The sequence below is a fragment of the Perognathus longimembris genome, chromosome 3 (genome assembly GCF_023159225.1).
Source record: "Perognathus longimembris pacificus isolate PPM17 chromosome 3, ASM2315922v1, whole genome shotgun sequence".
In the NCBI taxonomy this organism is placed as follows: Eukaryota; Metazoa; Chordata; class Mammalia; order Rodentia; family Heteromyidae; genus Perognathus; species Perognathus longimembris.
This window is the reverse complement of record NC_063163.1, coordinates 68,109,387-68,116,464: the sequence shown is the minus strand read 5'-3', so window position 1 is coordinate 68,116,464 and position 7,078 is coordinate 68,109,387.

Below are 7,078 nucleotides of genomic sequence, written 5' to 3'. Positions count from 1 at the left end.
CCTGTCAACCTCCTCCCATCCTTGGGGCTCACAGTGCATTTTAGGGGCCTCTGGTGAGACATGGCCTCTGCTCCTAGGAGCCACCACACAGAACTCTCTCAGTCCTACCCTGCCCTCAACCAGCAGTCCCAGGCTGTTGATTTTTTTTTCCCCTTCCTTTTCCAGGCCACTCAGGATATCCAAGAGGACTGAGTGGGTCCCTCGGGGTCCCCCGGCCCTTCTGTGCTACACCCACCATGTGGGTGCCCACTTCTGCATACCGCAGCTCAGTCTCTGCACCATGCCTGGCTGGGGAGCACAGAGCAAAGGAGCACAAGCACAGGGGCTGGGCATGGTAGCAGACGCCTGCAACCCTAGCTATTCAGGAGGTGGAGGCAAGAGGCTTGCCACCCCAAGCTAGCTTGGGTTACACGGTGGGAGTGCAGCTCAGAATATCAGGGACTATGATGGGTGGTGAGTGCTTGTCTGGCATCTGCAAAGCCCCAGGGTTCATCCTGAACTGCAGAAACAAAAAGAACGAGGGCTGGGGCCAAGGCTGGGGTGGAGGGGAAGCACAGCTCCAGCTGTAAGGGTATAGAACACCTGCCTAACAACTGGAAGGCCCTGAGTTCAAGCCTCACTACCATCAGAAGGAAAACTGGCAACTGGTGCCTCATGCCTGTAATGCCAGCTAGTCAGAAGGCTGGGAGCTGAGGATCAACGTTCAAAGTCAGTCCAGGCAGGAAAGTCTTACCTCCAGTGAACCACCAGAAATCTGGGAAGAAAAAACAAAACCCTTGATCAAGGGCTGGGGATATGGCCTAGTGGCAAGAGTGCTTGCCTCCTGTACATGAAGCCCTGGGTTCGATTCCCCAGCACCACATATACAGAAAATGGCCAGAAGTGGCGCTGTGGCTCAAGTGGCAGAGTGCTAGCCTTGAGCAAGAAGAAGCCAGGGACAGTGCTCAGGCCCTGAGTCCAAGGCCCAGGACTGGCAAAAAAAAAAAAAAAAAACTTGAGCAAAAGAGCTTAGGGACAGAGCCCAGGCCTGGAATTCAATCTCCGTGACCCATTAAAAATATATGTTCTGTATGAAAATTCACATTGGAGTGAATCATGACATCTCAAAAGTGGGGCACACTCCATGCCCAGGAACGGATGAAGGGTAAGTAAAATGTGTTTCATCTGTGCAGTCGAATATTACTTGGCCATCAAGAGGAGTGAGGCAATGGCCCACACTACAGCATGGAGGGACACTGAGGCCACCACACTCCATGAGAGAAGTCGACACGGAAGTCCCCACAGTGTGTGGCTCCACAGAAAGGAAATATCTGGAACAAATGGATCCAGATAGAAAGTGGTTTTGGGGGCATGGGGGCTAGGAAGGGGGCAGGTTGATACTAAAAAAGACTGGACTTTTTTTTTAATCAGTGGTGGGGCTTGAACTCTGGGCCTGGGCACTGTGAGCTGTTCAGCTCAAGGCTAGAGCCCTACCACAGCGCCACTTCCCATTTTTGGATGGTTCATTGGAGACAAGAATCTCACGAGGACTTTTCTGCCTGGGCTGGCTGCGAACTGCAATCCTCATATCTCAGCCTCCTGAGTAGCTAGGATTACCTGCAGGAGCACTGGCAACTGGCTGGCCAAACTAGATTTTTGTTTTGTTTTGTTTTTTGCCAGTCCTGGGGCTTGAACTCAGGGCCTGATCCCTGTCCCTGGCTTCTTTTTGCTCAAGGCTAGCACTCTACCACTTGAGCCATAGCGCCACTTCTGGCTTTATATATGTGTGTGTATGTGTGTGTGTGTGTGGTGCTGAGGAATCCAACCCAGGACTTCATGTGTACGAGGCAAACACTTTACCACTAGGCCATATTCCCAGCCCCGAACTAGATTTTTATTCAGCAAACATTTATTGAGCCCCTACTGGGTGCCAAACAGGCTTTTAAAAAGTCCTGCCCTGTGGAGCTGACATTCTAAGCAGGAATAGAGGAAATAAAACAAATATGAATAGTTAGAATATGTTAGGTGCTAGAGATGGGGAGAAGTGAAATAGAAAACAATCTGGAGCTGGGCTCCAGTGGCTCGCCCCTGTCATCCCAGCTACTCAGGAGGCTGAAACTTCAGTGTTAGGTCCTCTCCCTGAGGGCTACATGCAGATGGCCCCACCTCTTTAAGTCTCCACCCAGTTACCTGGGTAACCAGCAGACCTGGAGGCAGTTACCTCCCCTTTCCCTGAGGTCACCTCCTAATCCACCTGGCCACACCCCTTGCCCCTGCCCTAAATAAAGCAGGACTGGGTGGGGGTCGCTCTCTCTCTCTCTCTCTCCCTTCTCTCCGGCCATGGATCATCTTGGCCACAGGCCAGCAGTTCGGTAATAAACGTTCTCTCCTGCCTGAATACCGCGTGGCGTTCTCCTTTACCGGCTACCTACTTTAAAAACCTAACATTCAGGATCACAGTTCAAAGCCAGACTGGGCAGGAAAGACAGTGAGACTCTTATTTCCAAAAGCTAGAAGTGGCGCTGTGGCTCAAGTGGTAGAGTGCCACCCTTGAGCAAAAGAGCTCAGGGACAGCGCCCAGGCCCGGAGTTCAAGCCCCATGACCACAAGAAAGAAAAAAAAAGAGGGGAGGTGTCTTGGAAGAGAGATGCATCCTAGCCACAGGGCACAGCCTGTGCAAAGGCCCTGAGGCAGAATGGAGCCTGGCTTGTCCAAAGAACAGTGAGGAGGTCCCTGTCTACTGCAGAGGGTGCAGTGGGGAGAGAGGGAGGACGGAGGCAGGGACTGGACAGGGTGCTGTAGGTTGGAGCACAGTTTAAGGCCAGCTGGGACAAAAAAAGTCCAAAAGCTTCCATCTCCAAAATAGCAAGAAACAGAGGGCTAGAGACAGCTCAAGTGGCAGAGCACAGGCCTAGCAAGCACAAGCGGCAAAACAAATGACTGCTTACTGCTTATTTTTCTCAGTATTGGCGTTGAGTGCTAAGGGCCTGAGAGCCACAGAGCTCAAGCCTGCACAGGCACAGCACGTGAGGACGTGGAGCAACCCAGAAGGGGAGACACTGCCCCGTGTGGACACACACAGAATGGCATGTGGCTGCCACTTCCTTCCTGGGCCCCACCTGTCTCCCTCGGCAGCCCCACCCCATCCCCCCCTCCTCCCAGGGCCCTGGGCCTATGGCGCTGGCATCTGTATGGCTGACACCTGCAATCTCAACTACTCCGGAGACTGAAATATGAGGATGGCAGCTCGAAGCCAGCTTGGGCAGGAAAATCTGTGAGACTCATCTCCACTAAACTACCAAAAAAAAAAAAAAAAAGAGAGAGAAGGTGGAGCTGTAGCTTAAGTGGTAAAGCACTAGGCTTGAGCTTAAAAGGCTACCCAGGTCCTGAGTTCAAGCCCCACAACTGGCTCAAGCTGTAATTCTAGCTACCAGGAAGATGAAGATGCAGGGAACTGGGGTTACAGGCTAACCTGGGAAGAAGAAAAACATGTTTGTGTGATCCCTTTCCATCAATGGCTGGGCATGGTCATGTTTATCTGCCATCCCAGCTATTTGAGAAGCTCAATGGCTGGGTGCTATGGCACACGCCTGCCATCTCAGCAACAAGTAGGAGGATTGCCAGGCCTGTCCAGGCATAAATGAGACACCCCACCCCCACCTTGACGATAAGCAATGCACAAAGATGTTGGGGCCTTGGCTCAAGTATTAGAACACCTGCCCAGCAAACACAAGGCCCTGAAGTTAAACCCCAATACTGCAGAAAGTAAAGGAATTTTCAGGCCAGGCACTGGTGGCTCATACCTGTTATCCTAGCTACTCAGGAGGCTGAGATCTGAGGACTGTGATTTGAAGCCAGCCTCAGCAAAATAGTCTGTGAGACTCTATCTCCAATTAGCCACCAAAAAGCTGGAAATGGCGCTGCACCTCAAGTAGTAGAACACTAGCCTTGAGCATAGAGGGCTCTGGGACAATTGTTCAGGCCCAGAGTTCAAGCCCCAGGACCAACAACAACAACAACAAAAAATAACCAATTGGTTTCATTTCAGGGTACCATTGCAAAATACCATAGCCTGAATGGCTTATGTCACTAAAATTTTCACAGTGGCAGTGGTGCATAGCTGTAATCCCAGCTTTTCGGGAAGCAGAGCTCATTGGGATTGATCTGAGGCAGGCCCTAGATTATATCTGCAAAATACCTAGCTAACTGGAGGTGTGGCTCAAGTAATAGAGCAATGACCTACCAATAGCTGCGAGTTCAAACCCCAGAACTACAAAAACCAAATAATCAAAACAACAACAAAAAGCAAAACCCTAAACACAAAAATACTAAATTAAAACAAAAAGCCCTGTAATTTATCATGTCACAGTTCTGGAGACTGGACCACCAGGCAATGTCACTGTCCTGCTTATAAGAATCCTAATGGCAACCAGACTCCTCCCATGCCCAGGGGCTGGTCCTTAGGTGGCGCTGTTGAGAAGCAATGGAGTGTCTTAAAGGAGGCGTGGCCTAGCAGGAGGAAGTTAGGTCTTTGAGGGTGGGTCTTACAGATGGCTTGTTGGCTCTGCCTCTACCTGTTTTCCCCCACCCCTTCCAAATTTTTCCTGTTCACCAGCCCAAAGCCACAGCACCAGTTGTGCTGAAACCAAACCTCCTAACCTCAAGCCAAATTAGCATTAAATCTCTTTGTTTCCTTTATTTGAGAGAATGTATCATCACTACATGGTCCAGGCTGACCTGAAACTGGCCACCCTCCTGCCTCCACCTCCTGATTTGTTGGGATTACAGGTTGGTGCCACAGCACCTGCTCAACCTTTTCTCTTTAATGGGAGGCCCAGGGTGTGACTCAGTGGTCTTTGCCTAGTCTGTCTGGGCCCTAGGTGCGTCCCTAGCACTGAGAAATAAAGAGACAGAGAGAGAGGAGGAAGGAAAGAAAAATGACTGTCTCAGGTACTTGGGCTTAGTGATGGGTGTTAATATACCTCCCAGCAGCCTCAGCTCCAGATGTCAATTTGGGAGATGAGGTTTTTCAAGCTATGAATGCAGGGAACAAGGTGCAGCCCTACCATTTGAGCAAAATATAGAAGCACTGGCCTCTGTGTCAGCCCATTTGTTGTTGTTGTTGTTGCTATAACAACATACCTGCTACCAGGAAATTCAAAAATAAAAATCCCAGAGCATGGGGGGAGGGGAGGGTACCTTATAGAAGGTAAGGGATGTAATATGGAGGTCAGATCTGGCCAGCACCATCATTGGCTGTTAAGGGGTGTCAGATTGATTCCACCTCTGATTAATGTAAGGTCCCAACCGCCCCTGCCCTAGATAAGGCAGGGCTAGGTGGGGGTCACCCCTTCTCTCCCTTCTCTCCAACCATGCATCATCTTGGCCACAGGCCAGAAGTTTGGTAATAAACTTTCTCTCCTGCCTGAACTACCTACTTTAAAAACCTAACAATTAGTTAAAGAGAGCAGAAGCTGACTCCATCTTTGCTAAGATCTCCCTCACCCTATGCAGGGAAGTTCCCCTTCTCTGATAAGATTATGTAAACTGCTTGACCACCAGAGTAGTGGAATGTTCAAGGTTAAACCTGTGTCCTCCCATGAGTAGGCATATCCGCCCACATCATGTGTGAAAGCATAGGTCCCAGCCATCCCAGAGGACCATGCGGAGATAATCACAGACAGGAGAAGGTTCATAAGGAGGTTTATTAGTGGGGCCATAGTTCCCACGGAAGAGGGAGCTACAAGGCCTACATGGCGTCGGCACCTTATCCAGGTGGCAGCTACTCTCTCTGGGGGTAGAGGGGAAGTAGGTAGGTAGTGAGTAGGAGTGGCGCATTAGGTCTGGGTGGATCTGGGGGCTAGTGGGAGGATCTGAGGACCTGAGGCTAGGGAAATGCTAACAATGTGAGCCTCACCAAATGCTTGCGCCAAATCTAAAATGATAGTTTGGTTCCTGTTAGGTTTTTAAAGTAGGTAGCCAGTAAAGGAGAACGCCACGCGGTATTCAGGCAGGAGAGAAAGTTTATTACCGAACTGCTGGCCTGTGGCCAAGATGATCCATGGCCTGAGAGAAGGGAGAAAGAGAGCGGACCCCCACCCAGCTCTGCCTTATATCTAGGGCAGGGGCAAGGGGTGTGGCCAGGTGATTTAGGATGTGACCTCAGGGAAAGGGGAGGTAACTGCCTCCAGGTCTGCAGGTTACCCAGGTAACTGGGTGGAGACTTAATGAGGTGGGGGCATCTACATGGAGCCCTCAGGGAGAGGACCTAACAGTTCCAACAGTTGCTATGAGGCAGATTGTAACTCCATTGGCCACCTGCGTGTGACCTGCATGCTCTGTAAGTGTTGTGACCTCATTGGCCACCTGTGTGTGACTGAGAAGCCTGAACACAATACAGTCATTTTTGGTTTTAGACTCCATCTTGTTAAGGCACTACTAAGTAATGTATCAGTAGCTCCCCTTTGGCCCAAATTCCAGGAAATGTGTCAACAGCCCCCTTTATGGTAAACTCCCCTAGCAGCAGCTAGTCAACAGATGGCAGGAAATACCTAAAGTTCCAGATGGCCCTTTAGTGAAAGATAACTTGGTGGGCACCTTGCAGCCCGGACCATTTGCTTTAGCCAATCACTTTAAAAAGCATCAACCCCATAAGCCAGCCAACCACCTTTTCCAGGTCCATTCCCACCACCAGTCACACCAATCACTTTTAAGAGTAATTTTATGACTTCCCCGCGGTATGCTATGATTTGCTGAGTGATGCTATGACACATAAAATGTCCCTGAAGACCCTATAAAAACTCTGTTAACTAAAGGGCCTGGGCTCTCAATCCAGATCCTCCCAGGACTCCCAGAACCGGAGAATCAGACACCCATCGGTGAGTTTTGTTGTTTGTCCTTCCATTTCGTTCTTTCGGTTTTTCTGAAGGGCCCAGGGAATCGGTAAAAGTTGGTACTGCACTAAGCGCTCCTCCTTGGTTAAAACCCCCACTTGCCTCCTCAAGAACACTCACCAGAGAAGACCCTGGCAGTCCGGGACCGCCCCGCCAAGTCCGGACAAAACGAAACTAAAACTCGGGCCCCGTCGGCGCCTCTCTCT